This window comes from Tursiops truncatus, chromosome 20 (assembly GCF_011762595.2).
Source record: "Tursiops truncatus isolate mTurTru1 chromosome 20, mTurTru1.mat.Y, whole genome shotgun sequence".
NCBI classification, from domain to species: domain Eukaryota; kingdom Metazoa; phylum Chordata; class Mammalia; order Artiodactyla; family Delphinidae; genus Tursiops; species Tursiops truncatus.
Window position 1 is genome coordinate 13455157 of NC_047053.1, and position 17426 is coordinate 13472582.

Here is a 17426-nt window from a genome sequence, read left to right on the forward strand (position 1 = left end):
GCTTCATGGGGACCACGATGAAAATGGCCCCCCTGGGAATCCTGCAGGGAGGAGACCCTGCTCCAGAGCTTGCTGGGGGCTTAACTTGTGCAGCCTAGCTTAGCTGGCTTTCTCCTTGCCACCAAGGATGTGTGTTGGTGGGGAGAGTAAGGAGGGGAAGAGAGAGGGATGAGTTTGAGGGAATTCCAATCCCAGAGCAAAGACGAGGGGTAGTACTGAGTTATCCACACTCCCCTGGTCTAATCCCCTCCAGACCAGTGGTTCTCAAACACAGGACTCCCTTACACTCTTAAAAATCACCGAGGCTGGAAATTAGTCTGGCAGTTCCTTAAATGTTACACAGAGTTACCATAAGACCCAGAAAGGACCCTGAAGTATAAACACAAGAGAACAGAAAACGTATGTCCACGTATGAAATTGTACATGAATATTCACAGCAGCCATTATTCATAACAGCCAAAAAGTGGAAACCATTCAAATGTCCACTAACTGATGAATGGATAAAACGTGTACAATGGAATACTGTTTGGTCATAAAAGGGAATGGAGCGCTGACACAGGCTCCACAACATGCATGAACCTTGAAAACACGCTAAGCGAAAGAAGCCAGTTACAAAAGACCACATAGCGTATGGTTCTATTTCTATAAAATGTCCAGACTGGGCCGATCCACAGAGACAGAAGGTAGATTAGTGGTTGCCAGGGGCTGGGGGTAGAGGGGAGGAAGGAATGGGAGTGACTGCTAACGGGCTCAGGGTTTCTTTTTTGGATGATGAAAATGTTCTGGAATTAGATAGTGGTGACAGTTGCATAACTTTGTGAATTCACTGAAACCACTGCACGGTACCCTTTAAATGTCTGAATTTTATGGTACGTGAACTACATCTCATTAAACTGTTATCAAAAATTCTTGAGAACTCCAAAGGATATGGGCCATAGCTATCGAGATTTACCATATTAGAAATTAACACTGAGAAAAAATTTTAATTGTCAATTCATCAAAACATAATAAACCCGTGAGATGCTCACATAGTTTATTGAAAAACTGTATTTTCAAAACAAAAACAGTTAGTGAGAATAATGGTATTGTTTTGCATTTTTACAAATCTATGTAATGTTTGGCTAAACAAAAGTCAGCTTCATATCTGACATTTCATTCAATCTTTTGTGATACGTAGATTTGTTAAAGTACATGAAGGACATCCAGACTCTCACAGCTACATGCTATAGCTGGGAAAGGGTGGAGTATTTTAATAGCCTTCCCAGATAACTGTGGACATTCTTTCACACTGTACCCAAACTCAACAGACGGTAGTTTCTTAAAGTTTAGTTCCAATGTGGCATTCATGCCAATGAACTTTTCACCTGTATATTTGTGAGAGAACTTGACCAAGTGTATTATTATTATTATTAAAATAGTTTTTACTTTGTGGACTCCCCGAAAGGCGTTGGGAACCCCCAGAGATCCCTGGACCGTAGTTTGAGAACTGTTGTTCTAGACCAATGTCACCTATTTCTGTGATGACCAGCAGGGGGCAGCATGCAGACTGCAGCTAACTGACCCATTCAGGGACCAAGCCCACTACCTTGACCACAGTGGGCTCTCTATTCCACTCAGCTGATCCAGGCACCCACTCCCCACTGTCAGCCACCTTGAGAGCGAGACCTGAGTTAACCCAGGCCCCAAAGAGTCGCATGTGGAGTCCCCACGGCCAGGCCCAGTGCTGGGAGGGCTGCTGGTGCCACCGTCACCAAAGGCCTCCCCACATTTAAAGTCTTGACCTTCTCCCAAAGGAGACTCACATCCAGTCCAGGAAAAAAAAAGGTGGGCTCAAAAATGACACGCTCATCAAACAACTTTAAACCAGTCCCATTTCAGCTACGATTTGTTTTTTTTTTTAGTTTATGACTCTTTGCCTACGTGGCTTTTTTTTTTTTTACATCTTTATTGGAGTATAATTGCCTTACAATGGTGTGTTTCTGCTTTATAACAAAGTGAATCAGTTATACATATGTTCCCATATCTCTTCCTTCTTGCGTCTCCCTCCCTCCCACCCTCCCTATCCCACCCCTCCAGGTGGTCACAAAGCACCGAGCTGATCTCCCTGTGCTATGCGGCTGCTTCCCACTAGCTATCTATTTTACGTTTGGTAGTGTATATATGTCCATGACACTCTCTCACTTTGTCACAACTTACCCTTCCCCCTCCCCATATCCTTAAGTCCATTCTCTAGTAGGTCTGTGTCTTTATTCCTTTCTTACCCCTAGGCTCTTCATGATGTTTTTTTTCCCCTTAAATTCCATATATATGTGTTAGCATACGGTATATATCTTTCTCCTTCTGACTTACTTCACTCTGTATGACAGACTCTAGGTCCATCCACCTCATTACAAATAGCTCAATTTCGTTTCTTTTTATGGCTGAGTAATATTCCATTGTATATATGTGCCACATCTTCTTTATCCATTCATCTGATGATGGACACTTAGGTTGTTTCCATCTCCTGGCTATTGTAAATAGAGCTGCAATGAACATTTTGGTGCATGACTCTTTTTGAATTATGGTTTTCTCAGGGTATATGCCCAGTAGTGGGATTGCTGGGTCATATGGTAGTTCTATTTGTAGCTTTTTAAGGAACCTCCATACTGTTCTCCACAGTGGCTGTACCAATTCACATTCCCACCAGCAGTGCAAGAGGGTTCCCTTTTCTCCACACCCTCTCCAGCATTTATTGTTGCTAGATTTTTTGATGATGGCCATTCTGACTGGTGTGAGATGATATCTCATTGTAGTTTTGATTTGCATTTCTCTAATGATTAGTGATGTTGAGCATCCTTTCATGTGTTTGTTGGCAATCTGTATATCTTCTTTGGAGAAATGTCTATTTAGGTCTTCTGCCCATTTTTGGATTGGGTTGTTTGTTTTTTTGTTATTGAGTTGCATGAGCTGCTTGTAAATTTTGGAGATGACTCCTTTGTCAGTTGCTTCATTTGCAAATATTTTCTCCCATTCTGAGGGTTGTCTTTTGGCCTTGTTTATGGTTTCCTTTGCTGTGTAAAAGCTTTGAAGTTTCATTAGGTCCCATTTGTTTTTATTTCCATTTCTCTAGGAGGTGGGTCAAAAAGGATCTTGCTGTGATTTATGTCATAGAGTGTTCTGCCTATGTTTTCCTCTAAGAGTTTGATAGTTTATGGCCTTACATTTAGGTCTTTAATCCATTTTGAGCTTATTTTTGTGTATGGTGTTAGGGAGTGATCTAATCTCATACTTTTACATGTACCTGTCCAGTTTTCCCAGCACCACTTATTGAGGAGGCTGTCTTTTCTCCACTGTACATTCCTGTCTCCTTTATCAAAGATAAGGTGGCCATATGTGCGTGGGTTTATCTCTGGGCTTTCTATCCTGTTCCACTGATCTATATTTCTGTTTTTGTGCCAGTACCATACTGTCTTGATTACTGTAGCTTTGTAGTATAGTCTGAAGTCAGGGAGCCTGATTCCTCCAGCTCCGTTTTTTGTTCTCAAGATTGCTTTGGCTTTTCAGGGTCTTTTGTGTTTCCATACAAATTGTGAAATTTTTTGTTCTAGTTCTGTGAAAAATGCCAGTGGTAGTTTGATAGGGATTGCATTGAATCTGTACATTGCTTTGGGTAGTAGAGTCATTTTCACAATGTTGATTCTTCCAATCCAAGAACATGGTATACCTCTCCATCTATTTGTATCATCTTTAATTTCTTTCATCAGTGTCTTATAATTTTCTGCATACAGGTCTTTTGTCTCCTTAGGTAGGGTTATTCCTAGATATTTTATTCTTTTTGTTGCAATGGTAAATGGGAGTGTTTTCTTGATTTCACTTTCAGATTTTTCATCATTAGTGTATAGGAATGCCAGAGATTTCTGTGCATTAATTTTGAATCCTGCTACTTTACCAAATTCATTGATTAGCTCTAGTAGTTTCCTGGTACCAACTTTAGGATTCCCTATGTATAGTATCATGTCATCTGCAAACAGTGACAGCTTTACTTCTTCTTTTCTGATTTGGATTCCTTTCACTTCCTTTTCTTCTCTGATTGCTGTGGCTAAAACTTCCACAACTATGTTGAATAAGAGTGGTGAGAGTGGGCAACCTTGTCTTCTTCCTGATCTTAGTGGAAATGCTTTCAGTTTTTCACCATTGAGGATGATGTTGGCTGTGGGTTTGTCATATATGGCCTTTATTATGTTGAGGAAAGTTCCCTCTGTGCCTACTTTCTGGAGGGTTTTTATCATAAATCGGTGTTGAATTTTGTCAAAAGCTTTCTCTGCATCTATTGAGATGATCATATGGTTTTTCTCCTTCAATTTGTTAATATGGTGTATCACATTGATTGATTTGCGTACTTTGAAGAATCCTTGCATTCCTGGAATAAACCCCACTTGATCATGGTGTATGATCCTTTTAATGTGCTGTTGGATTTTGTTGAGGATTTTTGCATCTATGTTCATCAGTGATACTGGCCTGTAGTTTTCTTTCTTTGTGACATCCTTGTCTGGTTTTGGTATCAGGGTGATGGTGGCCTCGTAGAATGAGTTTGGGAGTGTTCCTCCCTCTGCTATATTTTGGAAGAGTTTGAGAAGGATAGGTGTTAGCTCTTCTCTAAATGTTTGCTAGAATTCGCCTGTGAAGCCATCTGGTCTTGGGCTTTTGTTTGTTGGAAGATTTTAAATCACAGTTTCAATTTCAGTGCTTGTGATTGGTCTGTTCATATTTTCTATTTCTTCCTGATTCAGTCTCGGCAGGTTGTGCATTTCTAAGAAGTTGTCCATTTCTTCCAGGTTGTCCATTTTATTGGCATAGAGTTGCTTGTAGTAATCTCTCATGATTGTTTTGTTGTTTTTTTTAATAAGTTCTGTTATCTTGTGAATAGCGCAGTCACACTGCTGCATGGGTGTGAAAAGCGTTACTCTGTTCCAAGTAAACATTTAAAACACACTTATCTCAGTAGCCCTGTTTCCTTATTATTTTAAAAAATATTCTGGGAGCTTCAAGAAATGGAAGTGATGGGGTGTCCCTAACAGGGACAGGCTGTGCCCAGGGTTAACTAGGTGTCCATCACCTCATAGGCACTGCAATTCCTGCCGTGGCCTGCAGGGGGCACCGTGTCTCGGGCCACTGCTCCCAGCACTAGAAGGCCCTGAGCCTTCCTGCCCACCCTGCTGCAGCTGGGTGCAGTGAGTATGCAGGTGGCCCCTCTGCTCTGCCAGGTACCCTCACAAAAGCAGGGATGCACCAGTGGTGACCCAGAGGGAGGGGCAAGCCGGGGAATCTCAGGGTGGGAATTCCATCATCTGCAGAAGCTTCTGAACCAAAAGGGAGTGGACCTGAGCCGGGGGAGGAGGTGGGAAGAAAGAAGGGACCCTGTGCTCTCATGCTCGAACCTTCACCTCCTTTACAGCGGGACAGGTAGGGACGTCCAGGAGACAGCAGCAAACACAGGTGGAGAGGCAGCAGCTCCTCACTGCCCCAAACACATCGCCCCCAAACGAACCTCTAAAGAATGAACTTCTTTTGTCCCCTTTGGGTCACTTCTTTTTTTTTTTATTTTTTTGATGTGGACCATTTTAAAAGTCTTTATTGAATTTGTTACAATATTGCTTCTGTTTTATGTCTTGGTTTTTGGCCACAAGGTATGTGGGATTCTAGCTCCCTGACCAGGTTCAAACCCATATGCCCTGCATTGGAAAGCGAAGTCTTAAACACTGGACCGCCAGGGAAGTCCCTGGGTCACTTTTTAGGGGGCCAGAGTTTTGGGATCACTGACAAGAGAACTAACATTTATCTGTCCTCTGACCCATCTGAGGTCTATTCCTTTTCTTTGCTTTGTTTTTTTTTTTTTGCGGTACGCGGGCCTCTCACTGCTGTGGCCTCTCCCGTTGCGGAGCACAGGCTCCGGGTGCGCAGGCTCAGCGGCCGTGACTCACGGGCCCAGCCGCTCCGCGGTATGTGGGATCTTCCCAGACTGGGGCACGAACCCGCGTCCCCTGCATCGGCAGGCGGACTCTCAACCACTGCGCCACCAGGGAAGCCCTGCTTTGTTTAACTTGAGCCAAAATGATTCTGCAACCACCCACAGACTCTGTTCTGTTCTTCCTCCATCTAATTATTTTTTGTTGGGCAGAAGACAAAAGAATGAGGATGAGAGACTGAGAAAAGGTCACACCTATGCAGGTCTGCTAACCCTTAACCAATACTACTTTTTCTGCACCGGGCCACCTTGTGCTGTAAGTATGAAGGGAAAGGTTTCGTGGCAGTGAGGATGACTCAACTGGGAGAGAAAAGACCTGGAGAGTCTGGCTTTTATGCAAACTTACTGGAAGACCAGGAACAATCAGTTATTTTCCCTGGGCCTCAGTTTCCCCATCAGTACCCGACTGAGCTGAGACAGACAGGCTGGAGGGATTGCCCTGGGCAATTCCAACAGATTCCCACCCGCTGAGTTGCAGGAGGGATGCAGGGATAGCAGGCGGGGGACTGGAGAAGGATCCTGGGGTGGGAGGTTGGTCGCTGCTCCAACCTGGTGGGGGGATCTGAGTCCCCACCCCAGCCTGGTCCCCGGGGCAGGGAGGAGGAGGCATTCTGGGTCCCCCACCCTTCTCGCTTCTGGAGCTTTGAGGAAGATGAGCCCACGGAGCCCAACACCTCAGAGAGGTGCAGGGAGATGAGAGAGACGTCCCCTGCCGGGGCCTGGGGCCTTGGGCACTGGTGGCAGGGTCTTCGACGACGGTAAGCTCGCAGCTGAGCATGTCCACAGCCGTGGCTCCGAGCAAGAACTCATGCCCCGTCCAGGGACTGAGGGGCCTGCCCCGGGCTGTGGCTGGCACCTCGGAAGGCACAGCTGTCCCTCGCCCACGCGGAGCGATCTCGGGACAGGTGGGGGGAGGGGAAGGGCAGCTTGGGGAAACATGTCTTAGGAAACCGCCGACAGAGTCAGCTTAGGTTCCCCAAACCTCTGCAGTCTGAGCTGGCTGCCAGCTCCTCGGCCGCCAGCCGGCCCCTGTCCCCGGCTTCCCGCACCCCCTCTTCTGCCAAGCTGTGTGCTCACAACCACCCAACACACCTCCTGGGCTCTGCTCCGCCTCCGGCCGGGGCCTCGAGGAGCAGCAGGGCAGGAGGTGCCCTTCCCAAGGTCCAGGCCCTCTTAAGAGCTGGGTCCTTCAGACTTCCAAAGGGCAGTGCCTGTGAGCTGAATACGGACCGCACCTTTGTACTGACACATTTCGATCTGTCCTGGACAAAAATCAGATGATGAGGTGACTTCCCTGGTGGCACAGTGGGTAAGACTCTGCACTCCCAGTGCAGGGGGCCCGGGTTTGATTCCTGGTCAGGGAACTAGATCCCACATGCATGCTGCAACTAAGAGTTCGCATGCCACAACAGAAGAGCTGGCAAGCCGCAACTAAGACCCGGAGCGACCAAATAAAGAAAGAAATTTTAAAAAAAAGAATGGGATTTTTGCATAAGAGAAGTATAGATCCAACTTGGAAAAAAAAATCAAATGATGAGGGACCAAAACAGGGGCTTAAAGAAGGTAAGTAAAAAGCAGGAAGGCGAACCCACACATTCACAAGTGGAAATGGCCCAGAGCCTGGAGGGGAACAGAGGCAGCCGGGTCTGCAGGCGGAGGGCTGCACGGGGGCTCTGGCCTTGCTCTAAACGAGGGGAGGAGCAGCACCTGGGCCCGGCCTGTCTCGGAGGTCCTTCCAGCTGTGAGGGAAGAGGCTGAAGGATGGGGGTGTGTGTGTGTGTGCACGTGTTCGTGGGCTCCCTGGGGGGCCTGCATCCTCTCTCCATCCCTGCACAGGGCCGGCTACAAAGTAGGTGTTTAGTGAATAAACTGCAGTGGAGCTGATTTCCTCAGACAAATGGCCTTTCCCAGACAAGCAGGAACTCAGACAACAAGCCAGACACGCTCGGAGCAGGGCTGGGCTCTCACTATGCCCTGTGGCGTGGTCACTCCTAGGCAGTCTGTTCCTCAGGACTCCCCACGTGGTAGTGAGTGCCCAGGTGCTCTGTCTGAGCCACCTCCCTGCGGAGGGGCCCACCAGGGCCTCCGGGTGCCGCCTGCACCCCGCTGGGCGAGACAAGCTGAGCAGCACCCTCGCCAGCGCTTCTAAACCCTGCAGCACAAGGGCTCAGGGGACCCGTGGGGGGGACAGAATCACAACTTGCCCGGTGCTGGTTTCCTGAGAAGATTCCTAGGGGGTAGAGGTTTGTGAGCCCCAGGAAACTTCCAAGGCAGATCTATGAAAGCGAACCTTCTTACAGGGAGATCAACTCTCTGCTCCTTAAAGCCAAAAGCGTGTCACCCTGGCGTTAGCCGCGGCAGGCAAATGACGGAGTCACAGCCGACTCCACTGGGCAAGTCAAAATGCAAGCTCCCGGGGCTTCCCTGGTGGCGCAGTGGTTGAGAGTCCGCCTGCCGATGCAGGGGACGCGGGTTCGTGCCCCGGTCCGGGAAGATCCCACATGCCGCGGAGCGGCTGGGCCCGTGAGCCGTGGCCGCTGGGCCTGCGCGTCCAGAGCCTGTGCTCCGCGGCGGGAGGGGCCGCAGCAGTGAGAGGCCCGTGTAAAGCAAAAAAAAAAAAAAAAAAAAAAAAAAAAATGCAAGCTCCCGTGGGCTCTCCCGGGCACGGCCGAACATGCACCCTAAACGCACTCAGCACCCACCCCCAGATGAAGACTCACCGTCTTCGTGGAAGATCTTCCCATGGTTCCTAGGTGTCTGTACACAGATTTTGAATAAAATTGGGTTCTCACTACACACGCTGTTTGCTCTGCTTTCTTATCATACCGCACTTTCTCACCTTATTAAAAGTCCTCAAAAACATGATTCTTAATTGCAACTTCGTATTCTGGATATATTTCATCATTTGCCTCCTGGGGGAGGCACACAGATTGTTTCCAATTTTATTCTATTATCTTCAGCCCTAAAATGGATATCCTGGGAGATAAATCTTTGTGCCCACTTCTGATTATTTCCTTAGGATAAATTCCCCAAAGGGAAAGGAAGTGTATCTTTTTTTGAACTGCACCTCCAAAGAGCATCTAGAATCATTCACTACAAAGAGTTCTGCTGCAGGCAGCTGTGTCCCGTCCGCCTCATGTGGACTTTTGTATTTTCAAACTCAGAACTCAGAGATGCAAGAATCTGTCTGTAAATCTCCAACAAGTTGCTTTTAATGATGTGTACAGTCCTAATCACTAAAAAAAAAAAAAAAAAAAAAGACCACTTCTCTGCAAACATTCAAGTCTACTTAAAAGAAGGCTTCTCCCTCTTAATGGACTTTGTGGGCTCAGAATCTGGTGAAGCCACACCGGCCTGAGAGCCCGGTGACCCGGCGGTCAGGTAACACCTCGCCAGCCGAGTTCTCTCTACAGAGGGCTGGGGTCTCCACCTCCACACAGGCCCTCAGAGAAGACGAAATGAAAACACGAGCCTGTAAACTCCAAAGAACAGCTCACATCATTACTAACCCAGGAAAACACTGCCGTTTGACCCAACCTTCCAAATGTTACAGTCTCTTTAACACAGCCTGGAAAACGTTCCTAGCCTGCAGCTGTCTCTGAGATGTACCAGATTCTGAAAAAGATACCGGAGGGCAAAACAACCTGCCCCTCGAGAGGATCACACGAGAGGATCACACCTACCCACGGAGGCTCTGCCCTGCCTACAGGACCACAAGGACAAAGGTAACTACCAAGCAAGGACAGCTCCTCATCGCCCGCACCCTCTCCTGGTGGGGTTCTCTTTTCACCTTCAGACCCTGGTGTTTTCACCTCCTTGGTTTTATTTCAGGGAAACTTTCACTGGTACATACAACTGAGCCATGTGTGACGCCCCAGGCTGGGATGTGAATGGAAGAGCGTTCATGGAGCCGTAGGGTCTGACCTTGTGGGAAGAGCAGAGATGATACAGGGAGAGCAGCAAGAAAGAGGCAGGGGGGATGGAAGGGCTGAAAGGAGCCGCAGGGTCTAGGAGGGGACACCACGTGCAAAGGCAAACACAAGTCACCAACAAGTGTAGGACGCCAGGTCCAAACAGCCACTGAGAGAGAACAAAAGTGCATCTTTCCACACAGGCGCAGGTGGGTCTTCTGGGAGTGGCTGAACCAGGATGAAGGAGACATGAGGCCCAGGCAAGAGCAGCAGCCATCCCACAGACTCAGAAGCAATAAAGAAATGTCATAAGCCACCCAGTTAGGGAATGGATGTTACGTGGCATTACCATGGCAATAGATAGCTGATACAAATGGCATTTGGTAGACAAAATCCCAACCCTGGTCTCAATATCCTGCTGCGTCCAACCTCCCAGAGCTATTTAGAGTTTGATCTGCAAACTGTGAGCAGTGGAAAAGCCAAAAGGCCAGATGAGGGAGGCAAAACAGGAGGCACAAGAAGCAAGTAAAACCCATTCTGCTCCCCACCCACGTGCCAGAGGATAAGCTCAGAGGAGAGGGGTCTGGGGGAGGGCCTGGGAGCCATCTCGGGTGGCCTGTACAGGGCCGGAAAAGGGGTGTCATCCCAGTGCCAAATCTGAGCTGATGCCTGGAGAGTCACGCAGGAAAGGAGCTGGAGCCTGCATCAGCCTCTGGAAAGAACACTGCGATCCTTTAGTCATGCCTGCCCTGGGTGTGGGAGGGGATGGTGGCTGCCCATTCACTGCTGCTGCTGGGTTTGCCATTTGGACAACCAACTGTGCCTGGGCAGGGGCGGCGGGGTGGGGGGTGGTCAGGGGGAGGAAATGAGGGTCTAAAGGAGGGAGGAAAAGCAGGGACGAATGTAAAAGCATACTGGCCACGCAGCCCGTGCTTCCCGAGGCCTCAAAGACACCGTCTAAGAGCCTGCAGTTCTACACCCAGGGTATTAATATTCCAGGGAACCCTTAGCAACAGACCCTGACATCTGCTCCATTACTATGATTCGGGAAACATGATAATAGCAGCAAGATACGGTGAGTGGAGACATCAGTGTTTCCTCCACCTGTCACGCTGCACTCGGAGGATGAAAGATTCAGACAGGAAGCATCGAAGGCCTGTCTGAAATCCGAGGGAACCTCTCTTGGGCTAATTATGCACGAAGCAAGGCTGGAGAGGATTCAGGAGATGAGACAGGAGTCCCGGGGAAGCTACTGCCTGACAAACGTCCCTAGGAGTCACCCTATCAGCGGGCACCGTGCCAGATGTGCTTCCTTGGGTGACTTCTCTCCCCCTCCCCATTCGATTCTCCCCCTATCTTTGCCCAGACTTTGGCAAAAGCTTCCCGGTTGGCCTTTGGACCTCCTGAGGCTCACCTCACCCCCTTCACTTGTAGCCAGAGAGATCATCCTTAAAGTGTAGGTCAGACCATGCCATTCCCTTGCTCTAAACCTTCGATGGCTCCCCAGTGCCGAAGGGAAAAACCCAAGCTGCGCGAAGGCCGTCCATGATCTGGCCCAAACCATCCTTCCGGCCTCACCTGCCACCACATCCCTCCGCAGGGTCTCCACTCTCATCGCTGGGAGCCTGGATGTGTTCCGGCTGCTCGGCTCTGTTTCTGGAAGTTCTCCCGTGACCCGCCTTCCCTGTACACTGTCTACCTGCAGAGGCCCAGCACCGACCCTCTGGGGATTCTCCTCCCCACCGAACCCCAACTCGGAATGGACCCCCTTTGTCTCCCCTCAGCATTTCACTCCACTCTGTGTCCCAGAGCGGGTGGGTCTTTACTTCTGTTAACCCCACGAAGAAGGCAGCTCTCAGGACACAGGATGCAGGTCCGCCTTTACAGAATGAACACTGACCTTCGAGAGTTTACCACAGCCCATGGAATAAGGCCCAGCGTCCCTAGACTAGAATTAAAGGCTGGGCACTGTGACCTCCCCCCGCCCCTTAATCTTCCTCCCAGCCACACGCAGGCCCCTGCACTGAGCAGGTCTCACCTATCCTGCCTCAGGCCCACTCTGCAAAGCAGTTTATACCAGCTAAAACTGTGGGAAGGGACTTCCCTGGTGGTACAGTGGGTAAGGCTCCACACTCCCAACGCAGGGGGCCCGGGTTTGATCCCTGCTCAGGGAATTAAGATCCCGCCTGCATGCCACAACTAAAGATCCTGCATGCCGCAACTAAGACCCGACACAGCCAAATAAATAAATACATATTAAAAAAAAAAAAAAAGTTGGAAATCCCCAAAGGGCTCTAACTCTTGAATGGTCAACAGTAGCCCAACCGGCACAATGTCACAGTCAATGTTAAAAATGACAAATGATCTGGAAAAGGGTTTACAGCAAGAGTAAGTGCAAGACGTGTAGACCACATCATAGACACACAATATAACAGTCATGGGCCCACAAGGAAAATGCAGAGTTCGTGTGTCAGAGAGCAGGGTTTGGGATTACAGGTGAATTTACTTCTGGAGCATTTTTCTAAGGGTGACTTAGGAAGAGTCAGACAAGTGAGGGCACCCTACCTGTCCTCATGGCCCATTCAGGTTCCTCCTCTCGGGTGGGGCTCTCTAAGACCCCTCAGCCCTAGCTCAGATTCCTGCAGCCTTTCCTGTCTGTGCTCTGCAAAAAGCAGTCCATCCTAGACGCCCCAGGGCACATCCCCACTGAGGCACAGGGCCGAGTGGGCTGCTGGCCTCAGAAAGACAAGTGGCACTGCTTTTGTCTTCATTGCCCTCATTCATTCATTCAACAAACAAGCTCTGAGTGTTGACTCTGCACCAGGCACGTGCCACACCTCAGCCGACTGCAGGGCGAGCCGGGACAGCTCCCTGTACCCCCTAGAAGGCCCCACAAGGTGCACAGCTAGGAGCCCCACATACCGCTGCAGGGGTCTTCTCCCCGGGGAAGTAAATCCTCACCCCAAATGCCCACTCCAGTGGACCCAAATCCCTGCCCGTCTCTTTGTCTCACTGAAACTGTTTTCTCATTTCCAGGCTGCAACAGTACTTGCAGCCTCCAACCGAAGTGAGATGCAAAGCATCCCACTTCTTACCCCTCTCACTTCAGGTGCCAGCCCTCCGATTTTAACAGCCGCAAGCTCTGCCTACGTGTCCCCAGAGGCACAGCTCACTTCTGTCATTTCTAAAAGGCCTGAAACAGAGCAGGTGGAGGTCCCAGATCAAGACGATCACAGAGTTGATGGCGGCCAGCTCCAGGGCAACCAGACTTCTCAGGCAGGACTCACCCTCGAACACACGGGGAGGAGGGAAGTCTCGTAGGCTGGCTGCTGCGCCCAAAGCAGTGCTTCAGTCCCCGCTGGACCACGTGGTATTAGTCTCCGACAGCCGCTGTAACCAGGTACCACGAGCTGGGAGGCTTACAACAGTCTTAGAGTCTGGAAGTCCAAAACCGAGATGTGGGCAAAGCCAAGCTCTCTCTGCAGGATCCAGAGAAGAATCTGTCTAGAGAAGCATCTCCCTTAGCTTCTGCTGTCTGCTGGCAATGCTGGGTGCTCCTTGGCTCATGGCTGCTTTGCGCCAGTCTCTGTCTTCATCTTCACATGGCATTCTTCCCTCTGTGTCTCCACGTGGCCGTCTCCCTGTGTTTCTATCACGTTGGATTAAGACCAAAGGAGATTCCGATATGACCTCATCTTAACTAATTACATCGGCAATGCCCCCATTTCCAAATAAGGTCACATTCTGAGGTTCTGGGCATTAGGACTTCAACATGTCCCCCTTCAACATGTCCCCTACACATAGGTGTTTAAGCTGGTCTAAAATGCCCCCTGGAGTTCCTGGGGTCCTCAGGACCAGGAGAGAGGTTTACATCTAAAACAGGGAGTTGTCATGGTTGATGCAAAAAGTGGATTCAGGAAAACAATCTCCTTTGGTCATTGCTTGTCTTGGGAGTTCTTAACAAGGGAGCCATGAACTTGGATGGGAACAAACTGTATCTTCATTTTCATTAACCTATAACTGAAATCACCTATTTCCTTTCATTATAAATATAGGCGACACACCACAGTCATTCTAAAAGTACCTGTGTCTTAGTCATTGGTAGAAACACAGATATTTTCATACCACAATACTGACCTGCAGACACCTCGAAATATTATTCATGCTCACCACTACTTTAAAATTACAATAGTTATTAGACCTACTGCAAGGCTGTTTACTTAATGATTCAAAAAAGAAGCACAGGGACTTCCCTGGTGGTCCAGCGGGTAAGACTACACGCTCCCAATCAGGGGGCCCGGGTTCAATCCCTGGTCAGGGAACTAGATCCCACATGCATGCTGCAACTAAGAGTCCGCATGCCACAACTCAGAAGTCCGCAATGCCGCAACTATGAGCCTGCATGTTGCCACTAAAGGATCCCGCATGCCGCAACTAAGACCTGGTCCAGCCCAAATAAATAAATAAATAAAATAAAATAAGTACATAGGTTACTGTATCAAAAGCTTGTTTTTTTAAAAAAAATTCTGATAATGATAAGTCAATATAATTGGCATCCTCTGTAATCCTGTTTGTGCATTTAGAGCCATTATTCTGAGAAACATTCCATAGCATTCACCAGACTGTCAAAAAAGAAGTCTATGGCGGGCTTCCCTGGTGGCGCAATGGTTAAGAATCCGCCTACCAATTCAGGGAACACGGGTTTGAGCCCTGGTCCAGGAAGATCCCACATGCCGTGGAGCAACAAAGCCCATGCACCACAACTACTGAGCCCATGTGTCATAACTACTGAAGCCTGCCCGCCTAGAGCTCCGTGCTCCGCAACAAGAGGAGCCACCGCGATGAGAAGCCCACACACCGCAACGAAGAGTAGCCCCCGCTCACTGCAACTAGAGAAAGCCCGAGTGCAGCAACGAAGACCCAATGCAGCCAAAGATAAATAAATATTTTTTTAAAAAATTAAAAAAAAAAGTTGATGGCACAACAAATAAAGAACAGGAGATGGAATTGAAACTCAGCTCATAGGTTACCAGAATAAAATCGAGCCTTCAGGGTGAGCAGGTGTCCGTGGCTCGGGGGACTCTGCTCAGAAAATGCCCAAGTCGTCCATCCCAGGGGCTGCCAGGCACCTGGCTTGGGGTGCACACCGAGGGGTGTGAAGGCGATCTGTCTTTTCACGCAGAAGTATAAGCCTGTTTCCACCTTAGCAATTTGTGTGGAAAGTCCCAAGCAAACAGAGTTTTTGCAAAGGAAATCTGATTTCAGCTCACACCTGACAGCTGCTTATTGGAGGAGCCCAAGAGAAACCTCTCCATGAAGCAGAGAAGCCTCTGGAAGGAAAAGAGGCCCACCCCTTCTCACCCAAGCCTCAGGTGTGACGACAGGGTAGTCCTCCGTGTGCTCAGGTCCCGGGAGCAGCGGCCTCTGACAGCCCTGCCCGGATACCAGCTCTAGGTGGCTCTTCTCAGGCTCTGCCAGGTCCCTCAGCCCACTTCTTCCGCCTACTTCCCCGGAGCCGGGGCGGGGACCCTGGCCCTGGCTGTTTGCATAAAGCCAGGAGGCAAGGCAACCCCTGCTGACCTCGCTGCTATCTGTGGCCAGCTGTCCTCTCTCGTTCATGGAAACAAAAACAGGCGGTTCCCTGTTCCAGCTCCAAGGTTAAGTACGTGCTGCCCAGGTGCCAGCTGTCAACTTCTCTGCACACGCCCTGTTCCTCTGGCAGAGGTGAAGACCCCAAAGAACTGGGGGTGCCCATCACGAACGACCACGGTGAGGACTGCCAAAGACTCAAGCCAGGCGGAGGGCCATCTGAGAGTGAGAGCGGGGACCACCCCCAGAATGTGGCTTGGTACAGAGAAGGTGAGTGGGGAAGAGGCCAAACAGGACCACCGGCATTTTGCAGGTAGTTTTGGAGGCTTGTAGAAGGAGGCCACAAATCAAAATTCGCTGCACATGCTCAGCCTGGCCCTGAGCTGCCTAACTGGGAAGGGAAGGCAGCCGACTTCACAGGGCACTGCCTACCTGCCAGGTGCTGGCCACAGGCTGACCAAGTGAAACTCATCACAACCCCAAGGGGATGGCATGAGAAGAGGCTCGAGACCTGATGCTCGAGAGGTGCCGCCACTCGCTCAAGGCCACGCAGCTGGCTCCTGGTACTTTCTGTCACCCTCTCTGCCCCCAAGGAGCCCTGGCTGCAGCGTGTGGCACCTAATGAAAGCAATCAGCCAGGGCGCATTCCCCAAGCCTCTCCCATGCTCCCAGCACTCAGGAATGTGCCAGGAATTCACAGAAACCGAGACCTGCAGGAACTGGACGAAGAGGAGTTCTGAGAAGGCTCAGTTACCTGGGCTGGAGCAGAGCTGGAGGTACCGCAGAGGATGCAGGCTGGCGTGGGTTTCCCAGAGCAGGCAGCCAGTGGCTGGGATTAGAGGTGCGAGGCCCGGGAGATGGGCAGCAGGTACTCAAGCGCTGCTGTGCCCCACCTATGCCCACAGGGCAGGGCGGCTTGAAGCCACAGGTCTCTGACAGCCCCTTGTTCCCCACCATTCCCACTGCCTGACCCAGGAGCTCACGCAGAGCTCAGTCACCCTACGATCCTAAGCGGTTCCCCTGCATCCTAGCTACCCCCCCACCCCGACCCAGCCTTCCCCACCACCAGAGGGGCCCTGCAAAGGCCCGGCTCTGCTCAGACACTTCCAAATCAAGCCCAATGTCCTCACTTGGGAGTGCACAGCCATCCACAGGCTCTACGCCACCTTGCCAAATTTATCTCCAGACAAACAGAAACACTTGGCATCATATCCTGTAACTAAGCCCAGGCCTCCTCCAGGCAGCCTCCCTGCTGCTCCCCAGTCCACACCCATTGCCCCAGCCTGAAGCAATGACTCCCTCCTCGGCATCTCCACGAACACTTTTTTTTTTTTTTTTTTTTGCGGTAAGCAGGCCTCTCTCACTGTTGTGGCCTCTCCCGTTGTGGAGCACAGGCTCCGGACGCGCAGGCCCAGCAGCCATGGCTCACGGGCCCAGCCGCTCCGCGGCATGTGGGATCTTCCCGGACCGGGGCACGAACCCATGTCCCCTGCATCGGCAGGCGGACTCTCAACCACTGCGCCACCAGGGAAGCCCCTCCACAAACACTTTTTACCTCTTCCCAGCACTTCCCAGTTTTGGGTGGTTTACAAAAGCGTCTGACCTCACCTTCTGGACCAAACACTCCCTGAGAGCAGGACGCGCCTCGTGCCCAGATGACACTCAAAACACGTGCACCAGAATAGAACTGAGAGTCCAGAACTAAACCCATACATCTGTGATCAACTGATTTTTCAACAAGAGTGTCAAGACCACTCAGGGAAGAAAGAAGAGTCTTTTCAACAAATGGTGCTATGAAAACTGGGCAGCCACATGCAAGAGAATGAACTTAGACCCTTACATCACACCATTTACAAAATGGACTCTAAATGGATCAAAGAGCTAGTAAGAGCTAAAACTATAAAGTAAGAGCTAAAACTATA

At 49.9% G+C, this 17426-nt stretch overlaps 1 protein-coding gene across 15 annotated transcripts in view; it reads right to left on the minus strand.

Moving 5' to 3' along the window:
- Nucleotides 1–17426, minus strand: part of RPH3AL (rabphilin 3A like (without C2 domains)) — a 169876-nt gene that overhangs the window by 98460 nt on the left and 53990 nt on the right. Inside the window, exon 1 of one of the 15 annotated variants that reach the window (XR_012328448.1) lies at nt 13203–13580. The exons of the other annotated variants lie outside the window; for them this stretch is intronic. The gene's annotated coding sequence lies outside the window, so the exon portion shown is untranslated. Of the gene's footprint in view, nt 1–13202; nt 13581–17426 lie in introns of those variants that run through there. 15 annotated transcript variants of the gene reach the window in all.